Raw genomic sequence first — 16660 nt, 5'->3', positions numbered from 1 at the left:
TCGTACCCACGGACGTTTCGTACTCAGACGATTCGTACCCATGCTCGGTTGGTTCGTACCCAAGTCCCTGGTCGATTCGTACCTTGGTCAACAATCATAAGAAAAAGGCATTTTGAGAAAGAAGTCGTGCCAAGATCAAGCGAAGTTACCCTTGACTGATGTTAGCTGTTTGTCCGAATTATAAGAATTATAAGATTTTAAAATGTAGTATTCAAAGCTAACAAAAATTGACTTCTTTTAAGAAACATTTATCACCAAAATCACTTATCGGGCCCGGAAGTTACCGGGTCTTTCGAGAAACGGGCCCACGATCCTTTTGTGCCGTTTTGAAAGACGTATCTGTGTAAGCTAATACACTCTGATGTGCTCGGATGCTTATGCTGAAAATCTAACTCGCAGAAAGCTTTAGGAAATGTAATTTTATTCCACGAATTTACTAGCTTGCTAGCTGGCCTTTGTTTGTTTTTATTTTTTTAAATGTCACATTTGCTCTTTCGAAAACGAGAGAAATTAGTTTTTCAGTGTTACGAAATTTTGAGCTGATATTTTGCGGAAGAAAACTATAGATTTTATTTACCACTAAATCCAAATTTCTGAACAGATATCCACTGAGTTGAACCTTTGGGTTTCCTTAATTTTCAGTCGTAAAACATAGTTACTTTTTTGCGACCAACATGCTCGAATGGATAGTATTTTCCTGCGAAAAATCTCCCAATTCGCTCTGACGAAGGGCTGACGTACGCTCGAATCGTCGTCACTCAAATCTCTTGATGGTGGCTAAATTAGCTTATCAACTTTGTTGATAAAACCAAATATTCGTTTCCACTCCTCACCAACACAGCACCACAATTTCTTTAGAAACTAAAGCGTGGTTTTCACTAGGACATAAGCAGGAGCAGAAGCATAAACGCCGTTTAACAAGTGCTACATAAGCAAAAGAAGAACGAACACGTTCGTTCTTCTTGTGCTTATGCTTATGCTTATGTCATGTTATGTCGCCGTTTTCACCAGTGAGAATTGGGACGACATAAGCACAAGGCAGTCAACCGTTTCGTCCGCCATCTTGCTTAACATTGAGGGGAGCTGGTATCGAGAATTCCGTCAAGAGATGGTTTTCTGCGCGTGCGTATGTCCTTATGCGTATGTAGCTAGTGTTCTCACTTGCTTATCTTTATGCTTATGCTTATGTCCTAGTGAAAACCAGTTTTAAGCCCCTTAACAAAGAATTAATGCTGCTTTCCGGGCTAACGAGACTTTGAGAACACAAAAAAGTACATAAAAGACGAGATGATTTAAACTTTTCTTACCTAATATCCCACCAAATCCAACGAAAATCCCCAAGCACATGGGTGAGACTTTTTTCTTGACGTTTTGGTCCAAATAAGGAACTCCAAGGGCGTATAAAGGAGAGTTACCTATGCCTGCCACAATCATCCCCAGAATGAACAGCGCGTAATAAAGATTGCTTTCACCACGGCTCTCCCCTGCGCATTCTGTTTTCCCGCCAGAATTGCTCCGATTTCCCGCGCACAATACATGTTGTACATCGCCCGTTCCATTGGTGTCCGTGGAGAGTCCTAAAAATGAAAAGATAAGCTTTTTGTCCGCTGAAATGGCAGATAAATGGAGTTGCTCGTTAAATTTCTAAACAATGGGGAAATTTGTACTTTACTGCTCAATAGAGGCAGTCGCAGAATACAAAAATGTAAACTATTCCAGGAGGTAATTGGTAGGTGACCTGTAATTTGAAAAAAAAACCTACTCTCGTCTTTAGGTACTTCATATATTGCGAAACAGTTTGTCCCGGTGTACGTACCATGTCACTACCGAGAGGGTGCCTTTGCACTACCCTCACCCCACCCCTCAAACCCAGGTTCAGGTGAAAGAGAGTTTGTCTTACTTGGGTCGAGGTTAGCATGAAGAGGAACGTACCATCTGTGGAGGTAGCACATCATTTATTGCTTGGTTTATCATTCAGGGCGGGAATGTTTGCTTCGTTCTTCAAAAGCCCAATAAACAGACATCTAAGCTTATCCTGTTTAAGCCAATTAGGTCATGTAGCGATACCCTGTTTAAGACAGCAAGTGGTCAAATAGATACCCCGTTCAAGACAAAACACCCTAAAAACCATACCCTATCGGGCCGCACGTCCCCGTTATGGTCACATAAGGGAGAAACCCCCCCCCCCCCCCCCCTCCCAGGAGTGAGGCATATTTTCACATAGTACATTATGTCAACTTATAATCATTTGGCTGGAGATCGATACCTAGTGGACCGGCTGAGACCTTTGATCAGTGCACTTCATTTTACATACCAGCTTTGTATGGTGACGAGATGAAATTAGGCAAAGTGAAGATAAAGAAGCCCACAGCCATCGTGAACAGTCCCCAGCCACAAAATACTGGCTTCTTACGCGAACCGCCAAAGACGCTGACTACTGGAGTGACGATCATTGTGGCTATTTCATAGCTACTCTGCATCATTCCTATCTTGTAACTGTTGAAACACTTAATTCATAGTAATTGTTATAGCAAACTTTCGCTAAGGGCAGAAAACCTCGCCATCAGTGCAACCTTATCTTGCTTGGGGCGGTTTTTTGATGAGAACCAGGGGCGGGGGAGAACACTCCATAACGCCTGGCACTTTTTTTGTATCTGAATCATCCAACAAAAGTTGACGTCACATCCGGTCAAATTGGCGCCCAGCAGCCTCTCTCGGCGAAGTCGAATGATGGCGTCCGGGTCAGGCATGATTTCTTCGGATTTTTGAGCCATCAGTATCAGGAACTGTGAACTGTGGATATGAAAGATGTTGTAAAGATATTGCTTCGACTTCATGAGCAAGGGTTTTCCAAAGGAGTGATTTTTTCCTATTGTTTTGACGGAATATACGAGACAGCTAAGCGTCGTGTCATGGCGAAAATTTCACACTCTCAAAACGAGTGGCGTTCAGACTTTTGGCTCTTGTGGCTTCTGATCGTTCGAAAGCTGAAATTTTAATAGCCTATCCCGTGTGTAACATAATGGAGGAGACATCGTCAGTCATAGTTTGCAGTGTTAACATCGGGAACCTAATTATCACTCGACGTGAAGTGTTGGAAGCCTGTATCATTGAAGTGTTCCAATTGTCTTCGTTGTAAGGGACTCGTAATCTTCGAGGTGAGTAAATGTAGTTATCTTCATTTCCAGTTTTTTTCTGCCGACGTGAGTACCTTTACATGTGGGCTATAGAGTAATAAGTCGGTTTTGTGCTTCGTAGTTCTTTCATAAAGACGCAAGTGACGTTTAATTAATAAATAGTTCATATCATGTTGTCCTGTAAGTGCGGGCTTGAGGAGGGGCTTGAGTCAGAAAATGTATCTGCCTGGCCTGGTTCATATTGCTACAGCTAGTGTGAGACAGTTGTTAAAGTTATTGATGTCAAGCCATCTTAAACAATAAATTAAATAGCATTATTGCGAATGACATTATTTCTCAAGTATTCAAAGCAACAACCCCTTCACCCTTTACTTCATCTGCACTCTCACCACCGGGGTGCTCATGGGTTAAGGCTTTTTATACATTTGTACTATAATTATGCACATGTGACATCAAACTATGGTAAGAACAAACAGTATGCCACAAGCCACAGATAAGTGGCATGACCGATGATCTTACCTTGGTTTGATGTCCTCTTTGGGTTATCAAAGGACACATGGAAGGCCAAATGGACTTTGAAAACTCTTTATGGCTGACAATGTCATTTGTACATCATATAATTATTTACCGATTATTTCACATATGTTAGTTGGTGCCCAATATTTAAGGGTGGGGAATTGTCTTTTTTCTCTGTGTCCAAGGTTGGGGAAGAGAACATTGGTTGTGTTTTCACTAGGACAATTTTAGCTAGCGAGTTAAAAATGCAAGCTGTTTTCATGAGAGAAAACAAGAGATTATCTCGCCTTTAAGACCGGAAAATCACGCAGAGTTATACTACCTCGCGAGATGGTATAACTTGCCCTGGTAAATACTGCAGCCAATCACATTGCACGTAGTGACAGCCGCCTGTCAAGTAATTTGGCAATATTATTTACTAGACGCTAGTCTCGTGCTTCAGTTCGACTCGTGGTTCACTTTGCGAAACAGAAAAACGACAGATGACTTCAACAATACCTCAAAACCAAAACTGTGGTCTTGCCGGATAAGCCCACACGGCCTTGCACTTACAGCGATGAATGTTGTCTTGCCGTTGGATAACATTTCGTCGCATCCTCCTCATCTGTAGAGACGTTAACCGTATCCTCTGAGAGAAACTCCTTCTTTTTGGCATAAATATAGTGAGAATCAACATAATTCGCCTGCTGCCATTTTTGAAAGTTGCGCGCTTTTGTAAGTTGAATATTTAATTTAGCGGCTCAAATTCTGGGTTAAATTGCACAATGAAAACAGATACCATGTTTAACTAGTTAATGTCAGTCTGTAAACAACCACCAAGAAAGAATGTTCGGCTAGTAAATTGGCCTAGTGAAAACACAACCATTAAGTAAAAAAATATTGCATATTCCTGGAGGTTATCTAGCAGCAGAAATTGACCCATACATTAAGTTCTAATAATATGGTCTCCTTTGAACCAATGAAATTTTTTTTAAGCGAAACATGTTTGCCAGGTTTTTTAATTAACCTTATCGGTAAGAATTTTTGTAGTTTTAGCTTTTTTGCTTTTATCATTTTTAACTCGTGAATGCGCGCATGCGCAATGAACGAGTTATAGCGATAGCTGACTCTCGACTTGGTCGGTCGATCAGTCGATCAGTCGGTTTTGTCGTTAACTTTCGGGCGTGCGCAGTGAATGAGTTTTAAATTCAATTAGTGCTAAAAAACACGCGAACATTTGTTGTTCATGGCGCATCAGGAAATTCTTATTCAATATGTAGAGAATAATTTGACGATCATTTAGTGCAAGAATGGCGATTTTTCGTTCAATCTGAGCAAAGTTTCAAGTTTTTTCAGTTTTTCAGAAAGTCCGGGGTCGTAAACTCAATTAGTGAAAAAAAAAAAAAACGTGAAAATTTGTTTCACGACGCGTCAGAATTCTCTCATTCATTCTGTAGAGAATAATTTGACAATCATTTTAGTGTAAGAATGGGGATTTTTCGTTGAATCTGAGCAAAGTTATAGGATTTTTTCGTTTTTTTCTACGAAGTGCGGTTTCTTTCAAGAATTAAAAATAATTTAATTTAAAAATAATTTAATTAAAAGATAATTTAATTTGTCAGTTTTCACGCGAAAGCGGAACGTGCCATGTCACGCATCATTGACGTCGTAAACAAAATTATGCAAATTTCTGGTGAAATGAACACTTTTAAGATCTTGTCAGCTTTCATAGAGGTTTCAAAGGGAAAAAATGTTTCATTTTCGAAATTTACAACTGGTAATTTATGGGAAAGCAAAAGGACGCGGTCGATAAATAATTCTTATTTAGCAAGAGCTTGTCATAGTTCATTATTTTTACTTGAGGATTGCGTGGACTGAACTCCAAAGGAAAAATTTCACGCATTTATGTCGGGCATGAATCGTAATGCGATACTTTGTTGAACATATTTCCCTTTGTGAGATCGGCTTGCCCTACAGTAATTTTGTAATTTTAATTCCCAAAAAAACTTCACTTGCCCATCGGGCAAGTGATGGTTAGAATCCACTAGCCCGATCGCGAAATCCAGTAGCCGCGGACTTGCATGACGTAGCTGCACATGGCGTGCTCCTATAAACTTTGAATAAAAAAAACACGTGATATTTTTTAATCGGCGCATCAGAATAATCGGCTTATTCAATCTGTACAGAATAATTTGACAATCATTTTAATAGTACAAGAATGGTCATTTTTCGTTACATAATCGGGCAAAGATATAATTTCTTTTAGCTTTTGAGGAAGTTTCCGTAGCCGTCTAAATTGCAATTACTATGTGTCATCTGCATTCACGAGTTGGCTCACAGGAGCCTTTGATTTTATTTTTTTATCAATTTGAAGTTTTTAACCCCATCAATGATATCTTTGTAGTTTCAGCTTCTAGTTTGAATTGCTGTTTTTGTTATTTTGTAATTTTGTCTTATATATTGTATTTTTTTGACCTTTTGTATATTTTAATCTCTATAGGACCTTTCTGAAAACCACGTTTAGTGAACGGAAGCTTCCTAACAAAAGATTATTATTATTATTATTATTATTATTATTATTATTATTATTATTATTATTATTATTATTAATCCAAAGTTCATTTTGACAAGGAATTTTGAGTTCTGTTCAATTTAATGAAAAATCAAAAGTTCAATAACCACACAATCAGCTCAAAAACCACACATCAGTTCAGTGACAGTAGACCTCAATACAGTAAAAACCCACGTATAAGAACGTAGTGATTTAAGAACCTACAGGCTGAAATTGGGCATTTTAATACCCAAATATATAAGAACCTATTTAGCCTGGCAAAGAAAAATAGGTTCTTATACAAAAAACACTCTTATTGTAAGGCCAAAATACTGGATTTTGTTAGAAATAATTATTGTGAAATTTCTGAGAAATATACCATGAAAATTATTGGTTTAATACAGTATGTAGTACAATGAAGAAACTTCAAAATTGAAAATATTTTAAATACAGAATATAGAATATGTAGTACTGTATAAAATTATACTGGTGTAGTCTTGGGACTTGAATCTGTATAGTGCCCTGACTTTTTGTATCACTATGACAAATCCTATAAATAAGAACCTAATCAGCCTGACTTTGGAAAAACTACCCCAAAATATAAGAACCCATTCAGCCTGAACCCAAAAATTCTAGGTTTTTATACATGAGTTTTTACTATATTGTAAGAATAACTATAGGTGAAAGGTTTTTTTTTATTCCAATGGGGCAGATAAGAGGAAAGGGGAGGGGAGAGGGTTTTGCGGGAGCGTGGTCCATACAATTCAATAAAAAAACAAAAATTCAATAACCACACAATCAATTCAAAAACCCACATTCGTTCAGTGACAGTAGACAATTGTAAGAATAACTATATAGGTTAAATGTTTTTTTATTTCAATGGGACAGGTAAGAGGAGAGGGTTTTACGGGAGCGTGGTCCATATTTAGAGTAGGCAGAAAGTACAAGTGAAACCAATAAGTATTTATGTATTACAAATAATGGTAACAGGCTTACACTGTACATGCATTTAAAAATCTATTGCCTGCTTATCCATAACCCATTGCTTGTCTTTGTAATCATATTTGGCAACAGCTGCCCAATAATGTAGCTTTTTCTTGTACATAGTTCTACTTCCTTCTTGTCAATAATGCAGATTAGTGGCCCGTTGGTAAATAATTTTGTAAAAATCTAGAAGTCCTATGGTTCATTGAAAATCAAAAAGTCAAATAACCATAGCAACAGTTCAAAAAACACATATCAGATCAGTGACAGTAGACCTTAAATGTAAGAAAAACTATAGGTGATGTGTTTTCAACTTTCTCTCCCCCATGCTTTTCAAGGATGCAAATGAGAGGCCTGCTTGTAAATTTCATATTAGTTCAATTCAAAGAAGGCTTAGAAATTCAATCACCACACCAAAACAACAAACCTCCCACCCCTCCCCCAAAAAGGGGATTATATAAATGTATATTATTTATTTATTAACCACCTGGGTGATAGCAGACCTCAGACTTAAGAAAATTTACTGGTGTGGGTGTTTTTAGTTCAATGGGTCTTGCAGGTAGGGAAAGGGAAGGAAGTGGACAAATATGTTTGCATTATATTAATAGGGTTTAATTAAATGTTATATTACCATGGTTTAGAATTTTCCGCACCTAGATGAAATTTTTAGGGATTTAATGTTTTTAATTTTTTGTTTTAATTATTTTATTTTTAGAGATTTAAACAAACACTACAAAGGAAAGAAACCGGCAAATCCCCCTGAGACGGCAAGAAAGGAAACAGACAGCGAAAGGAAGAATGTGACAAGACCAGGAGTAACTGCAATGGCCGCTTAGCTATATGATTTATTATAATTTACTGAGTCAAAGACTAATAAATGTCTGCTGACAATAATTTCCACATTGGTGTACAGCATTGTGTTTGATTACATTGACGTATTCGTATGATCCAAAATTTGGTCAGCCAAGCTGACCAGCCATAAGCCTTAGCTGGGCAGCCACCCGCTTGGCCTCCATTACTTTTTTTTTTTTTCTATTTGTTTTTTTGGTTTACTTTTTAACTAACTCTTCTTGTTTCTTGACTCTTCTCGCAAGTGCCACAATCCCTGTTTCCCTTTTTGCAAGCTCCTCCTTGTCTTCTGCTAACTGCATGCAATCGCAGTTTCTTCCGGTCTTGGATATTTTTAAAAATTTTTTTGTTGCAAATTTCTTTAAAGGGTTATTTTATTTCAACAACGTAACAAGCACAAACAGTACATTTTATACTGCAATATTATAATTACTAAAAAACAGGCTGAATGTTACGGTATTTCAACACACCCCATTTTTTTTGGTGTTTGTGTGGGGGGGTGTGTGTGTGTGTGTGAGGGGAGGGGGACAGGGAGAGCGAGGTACGAAGGATAAGAATGGGGTGTGTTAAAATAGTGTAACTTCCGGTCTTGTTGCTTTCTTCCTTTCGCTGTCTGTTTCCTTTCTTGCCATGTCTGGGGGGATTTGCTGGTCTCTTTCCTTTTGAGTTTTTGTTTAAATCTCTAAAAATAATAGAATTGAAATGAAAAATTAAAAACATTAAATCCCTAAAAATTTCATCTAGGTAAGGAAAATTATCAACCATGGAAATATAATGTATAAACCTATTAATATAATGAAAACATATTTGTCCACTTCCCTTCCCTTTCCCCCTGCAAGACCCATTGAAATAAAAACACCCACACCAGTAAATTTTCTTAATTTGGAGGTCTGCTATCACTCAGGTCCCAGTTGTTCAAAGGGCAGATAATTTTATCCACTGGATAGTTTGCTATCCAGAAGATAAAATGTGTGCAAGATTTTTATGATAGTCCTATAATTTCTGAACAGAGTAGAAGCATATGTCAAATTTAAGAATGGGATTGTGTGGAAAACTTGCCAAAAGCATTGATTGGAGTACATGTACTCTGCTGGATAGTGACTTATCCAGTGGATAAAGTTATCCACTCTTTGAACAACTGGGGCCAGGTGGTTAATAAATATATACACATTTATATAATTCCCCTTTCTGAATTTTTAAGCCTTCTTTGAATTGAACTAATATGAAATTTACAAACAGGCCTCTCATTTGCATCCTTGACAACCATGAAGGAGAGAAAGTTGAAAACACATCACCTATAGTTTTTCTTACATTTAAGGTCTACTGTCACTGAACTGATGTGTGTTTTTTGAACTGTTGCTATGGTTATTTGACCTTTTGATTTTCAATGAACCATAGGACTTCTAGATTTTTACAAATTTACCAACGGGCCACTAATCTGCATTGACAAGAAGGAAGTAGAACTATGTACAAGAAAAAGCAACATTATTGGGCAGCTGTTGCCAAATGTAATTACAAAGACAAACAATGGATGGTGGATAAGTGGGCAATAGATTTTTAAATGCGTGTGAGCCTGTTACCATTACCGTAAAACCCTCTCCTCCTACCTGTCCCATTGAAATAAAAAACATTTCACCTATATAGTTACTCTTACATATTTTTTGTCTACTGTCACTGAACGAATGTGGGTTTTTAAATTAATTGTGTGGTTATTGAATTTTTGTTTTTTTATTGAATTGTATGGACCACGCTCCTGTAAAACCCTCTCTCCTCCCCTTTCCTCTTATCTGCCCCATTGGAATAAAAAAAACCATTCACCTATAGTTATTCTTATAATATTGAGGTCTGTCACTGAACTGATGTGTGGTTTTTGAACTGATTGTGCACAGGCGTCCCAAGCTCACGTTTAGAGAAAGCGAAAAATTAATTATCTATTTATTCATATATGCGTCACGGCTGTGTGAGTTGGAACGTGACCTTTCATCTTACGCGGTGTTAGGTTACATGAGAACCGTTGAGAATTTGAGCACTTTATAAGACGTTGTATGGGGAATAAAATATCGTTCATTTAGAACGCTAAATACATTAAAATATCGTTTAATGAAGAAGAGAAAAGTGGTGGCATAAAACGCCCAAAACAGAGAAAATAACGCAAAAGCACAACGGACACACAAGAGGTGAGTTTGTTTTAATCATCTTACGTAAAAAATGAGGATATTTTAATGTATTTAGCGTTCTAAATGAACGATATTTTATTCCCCATACAACGTCTTATAAAGCGCTCAAATTCTCAACGGTTCTCATGTAACCTAACACCGCGTAAGATGAAAGGTCACGTTCCAACTCACACAGCCGTGACGCATATATGAATAAATAGATAATTAATTTTTCGCTTTCTCTAAACGTGAGCTTGGGACGCCTGTGGATTGTGTGGTTATAATTTGAACTTTTGATTTTTCATTGAATTGAACAGAACTCAAAATTCCTTGTCAAAATGAACTTTGAATTTCATTTGTTCAAAGGAGACAATATTATTAGAACTTAATCAATTTCTGCTGCTAGATAACCTTCAGGAATTTGCAATATTTTTTTACTTTATGTTCTCTTCCCCAACCTTTGACACAGAGAAAAAGACAATTCCCCAGCCTTAAATATTTGGCACCAACTAACATATGTGAAATAACTGGTAAATAATTATATGATGTACAAATGACATTGTCAGCCATAAAGAGTTTTCAAAGTCCATTTGGCCTTCCATGTGTCCTTTGACAACCCAAAGAGGACATCAAACCAAGGTAAGATCATCGGTCATGCCACTTATCTGTGGCTTGTGGCATACTGTTTGTTCTTACCATAGTTTGATGTCACATGTGCATAATTATAGTACAAATGTATAAAAAGCCTTAACCCATGAGCACCCCGGTGGTGAGAGTGCAGATGAAGTAAAGGGTGAAGGGGTTGTTGCTTTGAATACTTGAGAAATAATGTCATTCGCAATAATGCTATTTAATTTATTGTTTAAGATGGCTTGACATCAATAACTTTAACAACTGTCTCACACTAGCTGTAGCAATATGAACCAGGCCAGGCAGATACATTTTCTGACTCAAGCCCCTCCTCAAGCCCGCACTTACAGGACAACATGATATGAACTATTTATTAATTAAACGTCACTTGCGTCTTTATGAAAGAACTACGAAGCACAAAACCGACTTATTACTCTATAGCCCACATGTAAAGGTACTCACGTCGGCAGAAAAAAACTGGAAATGAAGATAACTACATTTACTCACCTCGAAGATTACGAGTCCCTTACAACGAAGACAATTGGAACACTTCAATGATACAGGCTTCCAACACTTCACGTCGAGTGATAATTAGGTTCCCGATGTTAACACTGCAAACTATGACTGACGATGTCTCCTCCATTATGTTGCACACGGGATAGGCTATTAAAATTTCAGCTTTCGAACGATCAGAAGCCACAAGAGCCAAAAGTCTGAACGCCACTCGTTTTGAGAGTGTGAAATTTTCGCCATGACACGACGCTTAGCTGTATCGTATTTTCCGTCAAAACAATAGGAAAAAATCACTCCTTTGGAAAACCCTTGCCCATGAAGTCGAAGCAATATCTTTACAACATCTTTCATATCCACAGTTCACAGTTCCTAATACTGATGGCTCAAAAATCCGAAGAAATCATGCCTGACCCGGACGCCATCATTTATGGTCGTCCAAATGTTTCAATATTCGCTAAGTTGTATTCGCTATCGCTAAATTACATTCGCTGTCGCTAAATTGTTCATTCGCTATCGCTAAATTTCATTCGCTGTTGCTAAAACTCATTCGCTATCGCTAAATTACATTCGCTGTCGCTAAATTACATTCGCTGTCGCTAAATTGTTCATTCGCTATCGGTAAACTTCATTCGCTGTTGCTAAAACTCATTCGCTATCGCTAAATTACATTCGCTGTTGCTAAAACTCATTCGCTATCGCTAAATTTCATTCGCTGTTGCTAAAACTCATTCGCTATCGCTAAATTACATTCGCTGTTGCTAAAACTCATTCGCTATCGCTAAATTTCATTCGCTGTTGCTAAAACTCATTCGCTATCGCTAAATTTCATTCGCTGTTGCTAAAACTCATTCGCTATCGCTAAGTTTCATTCGCTGTTGCTAAAACTCATTCGCTATCGCTAAATTTCATTCGCTGTCGCTGAGCGTTTCCATTTCATGCGCTAAAAATTAACTCAGGGTGTCCCCACACGGGAAAGTTTGTGGAAAGCCGCTAACCGCAGATTTGCATTCAAAAGCATGTAAAATCTCACGATGGCCGACGAAAAGGTATGGAAATGCTCTTCTTCATTTTAATGTCAGATTTAGTTCGCTTCTAAGCCATTCCTCAGTGAAAAGCTGGAGCTAGTATACGAAAAGGCTTTCTGTGGGGCTTTGTTTTCAACCGTGCACATGAACTTAAAGTTTGGTTCATGGCACCATCGTGCTTCGTCGAGGCGGGAAAATATGGGACTCTGTATAACGAGGGTACGGACGGGTGGAGATGGCGGATGGGGCTTTTAAAAAAAAAAGAAAAAGGAAAGTAGGATGTTGATACTGTTAAATTTATTGGTTAATTGTCACCTTCTAAGAAATGCTAACTTTGGCTTTTTTTTTTAATTTGAATTAATTCATATCTTATTGTCAGTCAAACAGCGAAACCGCTACAGAATGTTTCTTCTCGTTTTTCAACCAAATCAGTCTGAGTTTGCAGTGGAACTCCGTATATTAGTACGACACACCATCCGGCAGAACAACACTTTCACATCCATGAACAGTTACGGGATAATCTGATTAACGGGGAAAGTACTTTATGAGCTCTTGTTAGGCATTATAGATTGGAAATCGTGGTTATTGTTCGAACATCGAACAGACAGATCGATACAAGATATTAAAAGATTATTTTTAGATGTCCAAAGATTTATCTGCGTAGGATTTGCGAACGTGTCATTTTCTTCCTTTTCAATTTGCACACAAGCGAAGTTTGCCTTGCAATAGGGGGACTTTTTTTGATCGGATTTTGCGTCTTTTCGGTTTTGATATTCATTGCGGATTTTGGTTTTTTCTCTTTTTTGAACATTCAGTTTTTTCGGTCAGTTTCTGGTTTTCCCCAGTTGCCTCGCCGGCGGCCTTCAGTCCCTAGTTGTCAGGGGTCGTCTTCTCCGTGAACTTGGTACAGTCGAGCCTCTATTATCCGGACTCGTTGGGACTTGAATAAATAGTCCGGATAATCGAAAATATGAATATTAATGAGACAGTAATGTAACGAAACGAAACAAAGAAAACATAATTTAATTGTGAAAAGATTTTTAAACTTGTCTAACCAACCGGTTGATGCTTTGAAGCTTTCGCGATCGGTCGACTCCGCGTTCAACTGCGCTGAGAAATGTTTCGCTTTCTCCTGAAGAAGAGGACCTGAAATTGGTGTTCCACTGCTGAACAAACCGAGGATTTCTGGCTTTTCTAACTCGTCGTCCTCTACATCAGACATCTTGGCAGAACGTAACTTTTTCGTGACCGCAAACCGCGTCCAAATATGAAACCCATAAAATTTTCCCAGAGAAGAAAAGTGACATTTTTTCAAGCACGAGAAGTTCATTTCGTTGTTCAGCGAGGGACCACAAACAAAATCGCTATCTTTAATTCGTCACGATTGTTCAAGACATGCCCTGCTCTAAATCAAAACTTGAAAGGAAAAGTACTTGAAACGTCGCTTGTGTGCAGATTTCCTGGGAGGAAAATGACACGTTCGCAAATCCTACGCATATAAATCTTTGGACATCTTTAATAACTTGTATCGATCTGTCTGTTCGAACAATAACCACGATTTCCAATCTATAATGCCTAACAAGAGCTCACACAGTACTTTCCCCGTTAATCAGATTATCCCGTAACTGTTCATGAATGTGAAAGTGTTGTTTTGCCGGATGGTGTGTCGTACTACAGTACGGAGTTCCACTGCAAACTCAGACTGATTTAGTTGAAAAACGACTGAGAAGAAACATTCTATAGCGTTTTCGCTGTTTGACTGACAATAGGATATAAATTAATTCAAATTAAAAAAAAAAAATAGCCAAAGTTAGCATTTCTTAGAAGGGGACAATTAACCAATAAATTTAACAGTATCAACATCCTATTTTCTTTGTTCTTTTTTTTTTAAGCCCCATCCGCTATCCGGCATCCGCCATCCGCCGTCCGGCATCCGCCATCCGCCGTATCCTCATTTTACAGAGTCCCACTGCATTGGCCTGAATGCCATGAACCAAACTTTAAGTTCATGTGCACGGTTGAAAACAAAGCCCCACAGAAAGCCTTTTCGTATACTAGCTCCAGCTTTTCACTGAGGAACGGCTTAGAAGCGAACTAAATCTGACATTAAAATGAAGAAGAGCATTTCCATACCTTTTCGTCGGCCATCGTGAGATTTTACATGCTTTTGAATGCAAATCTGCGGTTAGCGGCTTTCCACAAACTTTCCCGTGTGGGGACACCCTGAGTTAATTTTTAGCGCATGAAATGGAAACGCTCAGCGACAGCGAATGAAATTTAGCGATAGCGAATGAGTTTTAGCAACAGCAAATGAAATTTAGCGATAGCGAATGAGTTTTAGCAACAGCGAATGTAATTTAGCGATAGCGAATGAGTTTTAGCAACAGCGAATGAAATTTAGCGACAGCGAATGAAATTTAGCGATAGCGAATGAGTTTTAGCAACAGCGAATGAAGTTTAGCGATAGCAAATGAACAATTTAGCGACAGCGAATGTAATTTAGCGACAGCGAATGTAATTTAGCGATAGCGAATGAGTTTTAGCAACAGCGAATGAAATTTAGCGATAGCGAATGAACAATTTAGCGACAGCGAATGTAATTTAGCGACAGCGAATACAACTTAGCGAATATTGAAACATTTGGACGACCATAATCATTCGACTTCGCCGAGGCGCCAATTTGACCGGATGTGACGTCAACTTTTTTTGGATGATTCTGATACGAAAATTTGACGAGTCTTCTGCCCCGCCCCTGATGAGAACATATTCTGTGTAATTTGAAAAAGGAATGTGCTCAGTGCAAAATCTATGTTGTATCTGTTGTTCGGTAACGAAATATGTCCAAATGGCCAAAGCTCAGATAAAACAAACGAATTCTTATTAATGTTTTGAAGAAGATATTGTTTTAATTAATTTTTCGAGGCATTCTGAATTTAGGACATCCGGAATATGATGTACCAAAAACACGCGCCAATAATCATTAACCTCTTATATCAAACAACAGTGATAAAGATAATAAACTTGCGCATTTTATATAACTTAACGTTTCCTATGCTAGTCAACATACATTTTCAAAAGTAACTGTTAAAATTATAGTTTTTACAACTATATATATAATAGTGACAAGGGTTCCGGAACCGAGATTAAGAAAAACAATTTTAACAATGAATCTATAAAAGCTACAGCTAATTTAATTAATAAAGCATCAGCTTCTCACCGCTGACGTTGACCCTGTTTGTATTTTATTTCTGATCAAGCTACGATGGCCAAAGAACAAAAGTTCTTATATCAACATACACATTCTTTTAACTTTTTCCACATATTTGTTGTTGTACTAGTTTAAAGATAGTTTAAGGATCAACACATTTCATCTTTGGTGATCATTTTCTTTATTCTTACCTTGAAAAGGCAAAGCGTTTCTCTACCGTGCTAGCGATCCCAGGGTATAGGCCATTGATGACGAAACTTTGCGTGAAAAAATACTGACTCAAGAAGAACAAAAACCACTTCGCAGTGTTGCAGGCACCTGGGACGAAATTTCAGCCAGCCGTAAGACAACGTATCCTCCTCGGGTAAGGATGCAGTAGCCATACCAGTTCACTGTTTAAAAAAGTATAAAGGTTACCGTATACCTTCAGAGGTGTCTCGCATCCAAGCGATGAAGCGCGTCCAGTTAAACTGTAGATACCTGAACCCCTATATCAAATTAAAGCTTATAAAGCGGGCTATTAAACTATACCAAGAATTTTGAAACAAACTGGATTATCTTATTTTTAGCGCTGCTTTCTCGAGTCAATTGTTTCAGTTGAAGGGAACATTTCAGTTAAAGAGCTAAAACTCAAAGGGAATTTGTTCGTTTACCTTCAAATTCGGACAGTAGCTAGGTTAACATATAAACAACAAAAACTGTCTCTGCAAATTTTTTCTTTCCAAATATTTTTTCTCCGAGAGCGATTTTTGTACGATCACTTCTCATTCTTTTTAATCCTATTTGGAAAATGTTCTGTAACTTTTGCACACGCTTTTTTAACGCATTGGGTTCGGAAACTGAGGAAAAAATTAAATTAGCGAAAAACAAAATTCGCTTTGACTTGTAGCTTTCAAAAGGTGATTACGACGCTTGCATTTAGAGGTCGTCAAAAATTCGACAATTTATTTTATTTCAAAATTCTTGGTATAGTTTGATAGCTAACTCTATAAGCTTTAATTTGATATGGGGTTTAAGTATCTACTATTTTAAACCGGACGCGCTACATTGCTTGGACGCGAGACACCTCTAAAGGTATACGGTAATCTTAACACGTTTTTGCGTTATGCCCC

At 37.9% G+C, this 16660-nt stretch overlaps 2 long non-coding RNA genes across 2 annotated transcripts; one reads left to right on the top strand and one right to left on the bottom strand.

The window, feature by feature from the left end:
* Positions 1–2613: 2613 nt before the first annotated feature.
* On the top strand, positions 2614–8067 carry LOC146476488 (uncharacterized). The gene is made up of 2 exons (XR_014865585.1): positions 2614–3158; positions 7883–8067. It is a non-coding gene; the product is annotated as an uncharacterized LOC146476488 (long non-coding RNA).
* A 447-nt stretch (positions 8068–8514) lies between these two features.
* LOC146476487 (uncharacterized) lies at positions 8515–11732 on the bottom strand. Its single transcript, XR_014865587.1, has 2 exons — positions 11310–11732; positions 8515–8698 (listed from the first exon to the last, which is right to left on the bottom strand). It is a non-coding gene; the product is annotated as an uncharacterized LOC146476487 (long non-coding RNA).
* Positions 11733–16660: the final 4928 nt, after the last annotated feature.

This window comes from Pavona decussata, unplaced genomic scaffold, assembly GCF_977016875.1.
Source record: "Pavona decussata unplaced genomic scaffold, jaPavDecu1.1 SCAFFOLD_76, whole genome shotgun sequence".
Taxonomy (NCBI): domain Eukaryota; kingdom Metazoa; phylum Cnidaria; class Anthozoa; order Scleractinia; family Agariciidae; genus Pavona; species Pavona decussata.
This window is presented reverse-complemented; position numbering and strand designations above follow the sequence as displayed.